This window comes from Triticum aestivum, chromosome 7D, assembly GCF_018294505.1.
Source record: "Triticum aestivum cultivar Chinese Spring chromosome 7D, IWGSC CS RefSeq v2.1, whole genome shotgun sequence".
NCBI classification, from domain to species: domain Eukaryota; kingdom Viridiplantae; phylum Streptophyta; class Magnoliopsida; order Poales; family Poaceae; genus Triticum; species Triticum aestivum.
The window spans coordinates 39,442,721-39,455,711 of NC_057814.1; the positions used below are offsets into that span (position 1 = coordinate 39,442,721).

The window sequence follows — 12,991 nt, forward strand, 5'->3', positions numbered from 1 at the left end:
TGGATCCTAAACTATATATCTCTCTAATCTGCATTGACACGCAGTAGTGCCGGGTACAAGTGTGTGGCTGCTCCAGTGCCACCACATGCCCCAGTACCGCCCAAACGTGGATGCAGGTGGACGTGGGCACCGTGGCCGCCACCAAGGATGTAGGGGTCCCGCCACAATCGGCGAGGACGCGGTAGGCGTGTCGAAATTGTCAAAGACACAGGAGCCGTACTGCGGCCTTGGTGTTTTTCCTAATTTCTTTAGGTATGTGAGGTCGATTTAAACTTCACATATATGCTGAAATTCAGACACCGAAGAACCAGCAGTGGAGTTAGATGAAATTTCTTGCGAGAGCTACACCATTCTTTTTAGTACTGACTAATTCTCATGAGTACCAGTGGTGAAATTTTCAGGCCTAAATACTGGATGAGATTCTCATTGCCGGCATTCTTCATGAACCTATCAAGGAGAACATTTCAATACTAATTGCAGCACATGTTTTCTCACCACCGGCTAGCAAGAAGAGAGTATGATTTTCTAATGCTCAGTGTTGTAAGCTTGATTCACGAGGAGCTTCTCAATGTTGTACATGTTGTTTGTGAGTAACAGAAATAAATCATTTCCTGGAATCAGACGCTATATTTTCTGTGGGAATTCGTTGACACAGTTCCTTACAACACTGAGAATCTTCGAAATGGGCAAACCGCTCTATGTAATTCTATCATCCATTCTGATTTTGAGACAAGTATATCATTTATCTTTTTCCTTCTAGCAAGGTACCATATACATGTTTTGAAATTCTCCTTTGCCTTTCAGATCAACCAAATAGGCATCTTTTTAACAAATGGAGGGAATTCATTTGTCAATATAAATAGATTTGTCACAGTGGATCTTATCTTATTTCTTCAGTATAAGCAAATGAACAGTGCGATGAAGTTAACGACTCTCTATCCTTATTCCTCTTATTCATTGTGTATTTCCCCGTTTTATACATGTAACAATGATGAATGATGATGAACTTAGACTTGGTGTAAGGAGAGTCATTCTGTTTCCTTGAACAAAACAACCCTCTATCCTTATATATCCTAAAAGCTTTCAGACGATACTCACACCATATGATTCGTTGAAGCATAGAAGTATTTTTTTCACATATGTTACAATCCAATATTTGTTAGTTAATCATATTCTTTATATTCGCAAGTAGTATAAAGTTGCCCCAAAATTGGTAATATGATTTTGGATTATACATTATATGCCGACAAGGAGATTAATGCTGCCCAATAAACTAGCAGTATGAAATAACCCTGCATATATTTGTTGATTTTTAATTTGAGCCTTTCAATTCAACTAAAAAATTATTTGTACAATATTTACTGACTTTTACCTCTTGTTTTGCAGGCTATCTGGAATGATTGCATGTATTAATGAAGTAGTCCACGTTAGGTGGATTGGCTCAAAATGGAGAAGCATGATTGTATTAAGCATTTAAGCTCTAAGCAATTTAGAATGTCAATGTCTTGGGGCTCCCTTGCAATATTTCAGAGAACTATATTTTTTCAGACATTTTATATTGCCTCACGATGTTTGGGGGATCTGATTAGGTATTGTTTCTCTATATATCTATCTATCTCTCTATTTTAGTTGCTAATAGAATAATGAACAATTGATAGGACTAATCTTATAGACTTGTGTTCTCCTCAATCCGACTGTGTATTTTCCAAGTTTTGTGCTAAAACGGGAAAAAACATATGTTTTAAACTTGTGACAACATATTCTCTGTGCAAATTTTAGCCTTGTTGTTCACAATTGATGCTGCCTGTGATTCACACTTATATTTGAGCTTAAAGTCTGAGTGTATACCGAATTAGGCTTTCCCTTCGGTCGGTTTATGTCAGAGTTCACACTACAACACACATTTCCTTTTGAGTCTTATGTGAGTTACTTTTGAACCGATACACCAAATCAGGCGTTACACCGCTCAAACAAACTAGAAGAAAATCATCAATGGATTTATCACAATATTATAAAAATACAAATAAATGTATACACAATTTTTTAACAATAAATGTTATCAAAGATTGATGTATTTACCTCTCCCAAGATAGTAACATGTTCTAGAAGATGTGTTTTGTTGCAGTAGTACCTAAATGGTGAATTGCATGTTCTAGAATATAGGCTTTTGCATATTGCAATCAAGGTCTTTTTTTATGGAATTGAGTTTCTGGTTGTAACTTGTTCGAACATTTGTTTAAAGGGAACAAAATACTCCATGTGTTTATCTTCAATTAATGGATAATAACAATACACTTGCTTTTGTGAGATGGTATCTTAAGCATAAATAATAAAGGCATTTAAGTGTTATTATCATTTGTAATGTAGAGCACAATAAAGAGTTCAATGTTTTTGTAGCCCCTTCTTTATTTTGTGAATCAGATATGATAGGTCTTCCTATTATACGGTCGATTTTTTATCAAAATACATTGCAAGTGAAGGGGATTTCAAATCATTTTTTTGTGTTATTGGCTATCTTTTCTGTCCATATTAAATTCGATATGCAACAGTACAAATTTTACAAAGCCCGTGGCAACGCACGGGCTGTCTACTAGTTAGGAATAGAGATTAACTCCTTGACATGTGGGGTTACAATTGAAAAAGAGCATGGATGCATCTCTAGGGATTTTAGAGTTGCACATACTAGCATATCAAACATGTGTTTAGAATTTAACTGGTTGTCAATGTTGGGGATCCTTGCAGAAATTAAAAAATTTCTACGCATCACCAAGATCAATCTATGGAGCTTACTAGCAACGAGAGGGGATTGCATCTTCATACCTTTGAAGATCGCGATGCGGAAGCGTTGCAAGAACGCGGTTGGTGGAGTCGTACACGAAGCGATTCAGACCGCGGCCGAATCCGATCTAAGGACCGAACAACGGTGCCTCTGCGTTCAACACATGTGCAGCCCGGTGACGTCTCCCGCGCCTTGATCCGGCAAGGAGAGAGGGAGAGGTTGGGGAAGACTCCGTCCAGCAGCAGCACGACGGCGTGGTGGTGGTGGAGGAGCGTGGCACTCCAGCAGGGCTTCGCTAAGCACTGCGAGAGACGAGGAGGGAGAGGGGTAGGGCTGCGCCAAGAGAGAGGGAGACTCGTGTCTCTGGCAGCCCCAAAACCCCCATTATATATAGGGGAAGGGGAGGGGGCCGGCCCCCTAGATCCATCTAGAGGGGGGCGGCGGCCCCCGGGGCGGCCCCCTTAGGGTTTCCAACTAGGCGGGCGCCCGCCCCGGGGGGGCAGTGGCCCCCTAGGGTTTCCAACCCTAGGCGCCTTGGGCCCTTGGGGGGGGCGCACCAGCCCACTAAGGGGCTGGTTCCCACCCAACTACAGCGCATTAGGTCCTTCGGGGCAGGTGGACCCTCCCGGTGGACCCCCGGAACCCCTTCGGTGGTCCCGGTACAATACCGATAAACCCCGAAACCTTTCCGATGACTGAAACTGGACTTCCCATGTATAAATCTTCACCTCCGGACCATTCCGGAACTCCTCGTGATGTCTGGGATCTCATCCGGGACTTCGAACAACATTCGGTAACCACGTACATCTATTTCCTATAACCCTAGCGTCATCGAACCTTAAGTGTGTAGACCCTACGGGTTCGGGAACTATGCAGACATGACCGAGACATCTCTCCGGCCAATAACCAACAGCGGGATCTGGATACCCATGTTGGCTCCCACATGTTCCACGATGATCTCATCGGATGAACCACGATGTCAAGGATTCAATCAACCCATATACGATTCCCTTTGTCTACCGATATAGCACTTGCCCGAGATTCGATCGTCGGTATACCGATACCTTGTTCAATCTCGTTACGGCAAGTCTCTTTACTCGTTCCGTAACACATCATCCCGTGACCAACCCCTTAGTCACATTGAGCCCATTATGATGATGTCTTACCGAGTCGGCCCAGAGATACGTCTCCGTCATACGGAGTGACAAATCCCAGTCTCGATTCTTGCCAACCCAATAGATACTTTCGGGGATACCCGTAGTGTACCTTTATAGCCACCCAGTTACGTTGTGACGTTTGGCACACCCAAAGTACCCTTACGGTATCCGGGAGTTGCACAATCTCATGGTCTAAGGAAAAGATACTTGACATTAGAAAAGCTTTAGCAGACGAACTACACGATCTTGTGCTATGCTTAGGATTGGGTCTTGTCCATCACATCATTATCCTAATGATGTGATCCCATTATCAATGACATCCTATGTCCATGGTTAGGAAACTGTAACCATCTATTGATCAACGAGCTAGTCAACTAGAGGCTCACTAGGGACATGTTGTGGTCTATGTATTCACACATGTATTACAATTTCCGGATAACACAATTATAGCATGAACAATAGACAATTATCATGAACAAGGAAATATAATAATAACCATTTTATTATTGCCTCTAGGTAATATTTCCAATAGTCTCCCACTTGCACTAGAGTCAATAACCTAGTTACATTGTGATGAATCGAACACCCATAGAGTTCTGGTGTTGACCATGCTTTGCACGTGGAAGAGGTTTAGTCAACGTATCTGCGACATTCAGGTCCGTATGCACTTTACAAATCTCTATGTCTCCATCTTGAACATTTTCACGAATGGAGTTGAAGCGACGCTTGATATGCCTGGTCTTCTTGTGAAACCTGGGCACCTTGGCAAGGGCAATAGCTCCAGTGTTGTCACAGAAGAGAGTCATCGGGCCCGACGCATTGGGAATAACTCCTAGGTCGGTAATGAACTCCTTCATCCAGATTGCTTCATGTGCTGCCTCCGAGGCTGCCATGTACTCCGCTTCACATGTAGATCCCGCCACGACGCTTTTCTTGCAACTGCACCAGCTGACTGCCCCACCATTCAAAATATACACGTATCTGGTTTGTGACTTGGAGTCATCCAGATCTGTGTCGAAACTAGCATCGACGTAACCCTTTACGACGAGCTCTTCGTCACCTCCATAAACGAGAAACATATCCTTAGTCCTTTTCAGGTACTTCAGGATATTCTTGACTGTTGTCCAGTGTTCCATGCCGGGATTACTTTGGTACCTTCCTACCAAACTTACGGCAAGGTTTACATCAGGTCTGGTACACAGCATGGCATACATAATAGACCCTATGGCCGAGGCATAGGGGATGACACTCATCTTTTCTCTATCTTCTACCGTGGTCGGGCATTGAGCCGTGCTCAATATCACACCTTGCAATATAGGCAAGAACCCCTTCTTGGACTGATCCATATTGAACTTCTTCAATATCTTGTCAATGTACGCGCTTTGTGAAAGACCAATGAGGTGTCTCGATCTATCTCTATAGATCTTGATGCCTAATATGTAAGCAGCTTCTCCAAGGTCCTTCATTGAAAAACACTTATTCAAGTAGGCCTTTATGCTTTCCAAGAGTTCTATATCATTTCCCATCAATAGTATGTCATCCACATATAATATGAGAAATGCTACAGAGCTCCCACTCACTTTCTTGTAAACACAGGCGTCTCCATAAATTTGCGTAAACCCAAACACTTTGATCATCTCATCAAAACGAATGTTCCAACTCCGAGATGCTTGCACCAGCCCATAGATCGAGCGTTGGATCTTGCATACCTTGTCAGCATTCTTAGGATCGACAAAACCTTCCGGCTGCATCATATACAATTCTTCCTTAAGGAAACCATTAAGGAATGCCGTTTTGACGTCCATTTGCCATATCTCATAATCATAGAATGCGGCAATTGCTAACATGATTCGGACAGACTTCAGCTTCGCTACGGGTGAGAAGGTCTCATCGTAGTCAACCCCTTGAACTTGTCGATAACCCTTAGCAACAAGCCGAGCCTTATAGATGGTTACATTACCATCCGCGTCTGTCTTCTTCTTAAAGATCCATTTATTTTCTATGGCTCGCCGATCATCGGGCAAGTCAGTAAAAGTCCATACTTCGTTTTCATACATGGATCCTATCTCGGATTTCATGGCTTCAAGCCATTTGTCGGAATTCGGGCCCGCCATCGCTTCTTCATAGTTCAAAGGTTCACCATTGTCTAACAACATGATTTCCAGGACAGGGTTGCTGTACCACTCTGGTGCGGAACGTGTCCTTGTGGACCTACGAAGTTCAGTAGCAACTTGATATGAAGTTTCATGATCATCATGATTAACTTCCTCTCTAGTCGGTGCAGGCACCACAGAAACATTTACTTGAGCCGCGCTACTCTCCGGTTCAAGAGGCAATACTTCATCAGGTTCTACTTTCCTCCCACTTACTTCTTTCGAGAGAAACTCTTTCTTTAGAAAGGATCCATTCTTGGCAACAAAGATCTTGCCTTCGGATCTGAGATAGAAGGTATACCCAATAGTTTCCTTAGGGTATCCTATGAAGACACATTTTTCCGATTTGGGTTCGAGCTTTTCAGGTTGAAGTTTCTGACATATGCATCGCATCCCCAAACTTTCAGAAACAACAGCTTAGGTTTCTTCCCAAACCACAATTCATACGGTGTCGTCTCAACGGATTTCGACGGAGCCCTATTTAAAGTGAATGCGGAAGTCTCTATAGCATAACCCCAAAATGATAGCGGTAGATCGGTAAGAGACATCATAGATCGCACCATATCCAATAGAGTGCGATTACGACGTTCGGACACACCATACGCTGAGGTGTTCCAAGCGGCGTGAGTTGTGAAACAATTCCACATTTCCTTAAGTGCGTGCCAAATTCGTGACTCAAATATTCTCCCCCACTGAAAGATCGTGGATGTCGCCTAGAGGGGGGGTGAATAGGCGCTTTAAAATAATTATGATTGAGGCTTGAACAAATGCGGAATAAACCTAGCGGTTAATTTGTCAAGCACAAAACCTACAACAACTAGGCTCACCTATGTGCACCAACAACTTATGCTAAGCAAGAAAACTACTTAGGTGATAGCAGGATATATGACAAGAAACAATATGGCTATCACAAAGTAAAGTGCATAAGTAAAGGGCTCGGGTAAGAGATAACCGAGGCACGCGGAGACGACGATGTATCCCGAAGTTCACACCCTTGCGGATGCTAATCTCCGTTTGGAGCGGTGTGGAGGCACAATGCTCCCCAAGAAGCCACTAGGGCCACCCTAATCTCCTCACGCCCTCGCACAATGCAAGATGTCGTGATTCCACTAAGGGACCCTTGAGGGCGGTCACCGAACCCGTACAAATGGCAACCCTTGGGGGCGGTCACCGAACCCGTACACTTTGGCAACCCTTGGGTGCGGTCACCGGAACCCGTCAAATTGCTCAGGGCGATCTCCACAACCTAATTGGAGACCCCGATGCTTGCCCGGAGCTTTATACCACAATGATTGAGCTCCGAACACCACCAACCGTCTAGGGCGCCCAAGCACCCAAGAGGAACAAGCTCAAGGGTACCAAGCACCCAAGAGTAATAAGCTTCTCAACTTGTAACTTCCACGTATCATCGTGGAGAACTCAAACCTATGCACCAAATGCAATGGCAAGGGCACACGGAGTGCCCAAGTCCTTCTCTCTCAAATCCCACCGAAGCAACTAATTCTAGGGAGGAAAATGAGAGGAAGAACAAGAAGAGAACACCAAGAACTCCAAGATCTAGATCCAAAGGGTTCCCCTCACATAGAGGAGAAAGTGATTGGTGGAAATGTGGATCTAGATCTCCTCTCTCTTTTCCCTCAAAAACTAGCAAGAATCCATGGAGGGATTGAGAGTTAGCAAGCTCGAAGAAGGTCAACAATGGGGAAAGAACACGAGCTCAAAGGATAAGGTTCATTGGGGAAGAAGACCCCCTTTTATAGGTGGGGAAAAATCCAACCGTTATGGTCACAGCCCGCACCGAGTGGTACTACCGCTCCAAGGAGCGGTACTACTGCTAGGGCGGTAGTAGCCCTTTGAAACACAACAGTGAGGAGGCAAAAAAGCCAGAAGAACCGTCGGAGCGGTAGTATCGCTTGACCTCACGGTACTACCACTAGGGTAGCGGTACTACTGCTTGCGAGCAGTACTAAAAAATTACATCCGTGCCTACCACCGCTGGACTTGTGACGAGTTTTTGGTCCCGAGCGGAAGTAGCCACGGAAGTAGCCGCAGTAGTACTGCTCCAAGCGGTAGTACCGCTCCCAAGAGCGGTAGTAAAAAATTACATCCGCTCCTGTCCGCGGTAGTACCGCTGCAGCCTTTTCAGAACACCAAAACTGACACAACTTCTGTAAACGGACTCCGAATTCGACGAAAACCAAGTTTGTTGGAAAGCTAGCGACAAGGGCTAACACAATCTTGATACAAATAACAATAAGAAGCAAATGATAAAAGGCCCAAAAGAAAATGGTGAGAACCCTTCCTCGGATAAGACCGGTAAAACCTCCAACATCGAAATAATCATAGAAGACGCATGCAAACTCCGTTTTCGATGACCTCAAGCTTGTCATCAAGATGACCATAAGCTCTAAGACTCACAAAGAGAACCAAACAAGAAACAAGAAACATGATGCAAGGATGCAATGGTTTGAGCTCTCGACGAACGATACGATCAAGCTACTCACTTGAGAGCCCCCCTTGATAGTACGACTATCGATCCTATAACCCGGTCTCCCAACTACCACCATGAGACCGGTAAAATAGAAAACCTATCAAGGGCAAACCTTTGCCTTGCACATGGTCCACTTGAGCTAGATTATGATGATCTTGACTCCCTCAAGTTGGACCACCTTTCTTGATTGCGTTGGCTCGATGAAGACTAGATGATTACTCCCCCATAGTCCACTATGGGTGAGCCAGTCTTTGGCACATCTTCACAAGTCCATTGTCACCACAATGGACGGCAAGCTTCAAGCACTTGATCTCTTCGTGATGCTCCACTTGAACTTGCACACGGCAATCTTGATGACGATCACCACTTGATGTCATCCTCTCCATGGGTTGAGTGATATCTTCCTCTTGACGCAAGCCCATGAACACGTACCTAACCCCACATAGAACTCTCACATAGACCATGGGTTAGTACACAAAGCACAATGGATAATGCTTACCGTACCATGGGATCACTTGATCCCTCTCGGTACATCTTCTACGCTTTGTGAGTTGATCAACTTGATTCACTATTGACTTAGTCTTGATCAACCTAGAATCTTTCCAACTCTCTCCATTTGGATGATGTCTTGAAGGTAAACATGAATAATCACACAATCTTCTTCTTCAAGACATGCTTGCAATAAGCTCAACTCTCACATGACCAATCTTTGGATAATTCCTTAATAGCACCTTGGTCAACACAAACTCTCCTTGAAACCAACACATGTACTCCAAGAAAAGCCTATGGACAAAACCTTCAAATATAACTCAAGGCAACCATTAGTCCATAAAGATGGTCGTCAATTACCAAAACCAAACATGGGGGCACCACATGTTCTTTCACCCATGATCTGATCGTAAGAACTTGATTTTCCTGTCACGTTGATTCTCAACCTCACTCTGAAATTCCTTGAACTTTTCAAAGGTCTCAGACTTGTGTTTCATTAAGTAGACATACCCATATCTACTTAAGTCATCCGTGAGGGTGAGAACATAGCGATAACCACCGCGAGCCTCAACGCTCATTGGACCGCACACATCAGTATGTATGATTTCCAATAAGTTGGTTGCTCACTCCATTGTTCCGGAGAACGGAGTCTTGGTCATTTTGCCCATGAGGCATGGTTCGCACGTGTCAAATGATTCATAATCAAGAGACTCCAAAAGTCCATCTGCATGGAGTTTCTTCATGCGTTTGACACCAATGTGACCAAGGCGGTAGTGCCACAAATATGTGGGACTATCATTATCAACCTTACATCTTTTGGCATTCACACTATGAATATGTGTAACATCACGTTCGAGATTAAATAAGAATAAACCATTGACCAGCGGGGCATGACCATAAAACATGTCTCTCATATAAATAGAACAACCATTATTCTCAGATTTAAATGAGTAGCCATCTCGCATTAAATGAGATCCAGATACAATGTTCATGCTCAAAGCTGGTACTAAATAACAATTATTGAGGTTTAAAACTAATCCCGTAGGTAAATGTAGAGGTAGCGTGCCGACGGCGATCACATCGACCTTGGAACCATTCCCGACGCGCATCGACACCTCGTCCTTCGCCAGTCTCCGCTTATTCCGCGGCTCCTGTTTTGAGTTATAAATATGAGCAACCGCACCGGTATCAAATACCCAGGAGCTACTACGAGTGCTGGTTAGGTACACATCAATAACATGTATATCACATATATCTTTGGTATTGCCGGCCTTCTTATCCGCTAAGTACTTGGGGCAGTTCCGCTTCCAGTGACCGTTTCCCTTGCAATAAAAGCACTCGGTCTCAGGCTTGGGTCCATGCTTTGGCTTCTTCCCAGCAACTGGCTTACCGGGCGCGGCAACTCCCTTGCCGTCCTTCTTGAAGTTCTTCTTACCCTTGCCTTTGTTGAACTTAGTGGTTTTATTCACCATCAACACTTGATGTTCCTTTTTGATCTCCACCTCCGCTGATTTCAGCATTGAATATACCTCAGGAATGGTCTTTTCCATCCCCTGCATATTGAAGTTCATCACAAAGTTCTTGTAGCTAGGTGGGAGCAACTGAAGGATTCTGTAAGGGCACATTTATCCCTAAGATATTTTGGTGATTGATGACAATGCTTTTGCAGACTAATCATGTGCATTGAGTTTTTCAGAGATTCATCCTTTGGCACGAGACGATTCCCTCCCCTCGGAATTTGAAGCGAAGACGGTGTAATACTTTCGAATTAGTTTGGTGGACTAGTTTCGTAGGGATCACCGTACTATCAAGAGGAGATCCGCTTTGGATAGGCTAGGGTGGAATCATCACGTACACTTCCTTTGCACACCCTCCGAGCCTTTCCGCTTCGTTGATGAGCTCGTTCCCCTCTCTCAGTGTGCCCTCTCTGGTCCCAGCGGTAGTACCGCGGGCCGGAGCGGTAGTACCGCTTGGGTGTTATAAGCGGCAGTACCGCTCCACAGCGGTAGTACCGCTGTAGCCCCCAGCCGTAGTACCGTTGCGGCTTCGTGCTAGTACGCCTCGATTCGAGGGGTCTTTTTCCGTGTCGGGTTTTACGGTACTTGCCGCGGCAGTGGGGGGTAGTACCGCTCATGTGCGGTAGTACCGCTCATGTGCGGTAGTACCTGTTGGAAATATGCCCTAGAGGCAATAATAAATAGGTTATTATTATATTTCCTTGTTCATGATAATCGTTTATTATCCATGCTAGAATTGTATTGATAGGAAACTCAGATACATGTGTGGATACATAGACAACACCATGTCCCTAGTAAGCCTCTAGTTGACTAGCTCGTGGATCAATAGATGGTTACGGTTTCCTGACCATGGACATTGGATGTCGTTGATAACGGGATCACATCATTAGGAGAATGATGTGATGGACAAGACCCAATCCTAAGCCTAGCACAAGATCGTGTAGTTCGTTTGCTCAGAGCTTTTCTAATGTCAAGTATCATTTCCTTAGACCATGAGATTGTGCAACTCCCGAATACCGTAGGAATGCTTTGGGTGTGCCAAACGTCACAACGTAACTGGGTGGCTATAAAGGTGCACTGCGGGTATCTCCGAAAGTGTCTGTTGGGTTGGCACGAATCGAGACTGGGATTTGTCACTCCGTGTAAACGGAGAGGTATCTCTGGGCCCACTCGGTAGGACATCATCATAATGTGCACAGTGTGACCAAGGAGTTGATCACGGGATGATGTGAGTTACGGAACGAGTAAAGAGACTTGCCGGTAACGAGATTGAACAAGGTATAGGGATACCGACGATCGAATCTCGGGCAAGTAACATACCGATGGACAAAGGGAATTGCATACGGGATTGATTGAATCCCCGACATCGTGGTTCATCCGATGAGATCATCGTGGAACATGTGGGAGCCAACATGGGTATCCAGATCCCGCTGTTGGTTATTGACCGGAGAACGTCTCGGTCATGTCTGCATGGTTCCCGAACCCGTAGGGTCTACACGCTTAAGGTTCGATGACGCTAGGGTTATAGGGAAAGTATGTACGTGGTTACCGAATGTTGTTCGGAGTCCCGGATGAGATCCCGGACGTCACGAGGAGTTCCGGAATGGTCCGGAGGTAAAGATTTATATATGGGAAGTCCTGTTTTGGTCACCGGAAAAGTTTCGGGTGAAATCGGTAATGTACCGGGACCACCGGGAGGGTCCCGGGGGTCCACCAAGTGGGGCCACCAGCCCCAGAAGGCTGCGTGGGCCAAGTGTGGGAGGGTACCAGCCCCAGGTGGGCTGGTGCGCCCCCCCCCACCAAGGCCCAAGGCGCATGGGAGAGTGGGAGGGGGCAAACCCTAGGTCCAGATGGGCCTTAGGGCCCATCTAGTGGGGCGCCCCCCCCTCTCCTCCCCTTGGCCGCCCCCCTTGATGGGATCTAGGGCTGGCTGCCTCCTCTTGGGGGTGGAAACCCTAAGGGGGGCGCAGCCCCCTCCCCCCCCCTATATATAGTTGAGGTTTGGGCTGCCCAAGAGACATGAGAACGTCTCCTTTTGGCGCAGCCCTACCCCTCTTCTTCCTCCTCCTCTCCCGCGGTGCTTGGCGAAGCCCTGCGGGATTGCCACGCTCCTCCACCACCACCATGCCGTCGTGTTGCTGATGGATGGAGTCTTACCCAACCTCTCCCTCTCTCCTTGCTGGATCAAGGCGTGGGAGACGTCACCGGGCTGCACGTGTGTTGAACGCGGAGGCACCGTTCTTTCGGTGCTTAGATCGGAATCAACCGCGATCTGAATCGCTACGAGTACGACTCCCTCATCCGCGTTCTTGCAATGCTTCCGCATCGCGATCTACAAGGGTATGTAGATTCACTCCCCTTCCCCTCGTTGCTAGATTACTCCATAGATTGATCTTGGTGATGCG

General features: G+C 45.6%; 1 long non-coding RNA gene across 1 annotated transcript; it reads left to right on the top strand.

The window, feature by feature from the left end:
• Window positions 1-413: 413 nt before the first annotated feature.
• LOC123169516 (uncharacterized) lies at window positions 414-1,605 on the top strand. The gene is made up of 2 exons (XR_006484864.1): window positions 414-586; window positions 1,387-1,605. It is a non-coding gene; the product is annotated as an uncharacterized lncRNA (long non-coding RNA).
• Window positions 1,606-12,991: the final 11,386 nt, after the last annotated feature.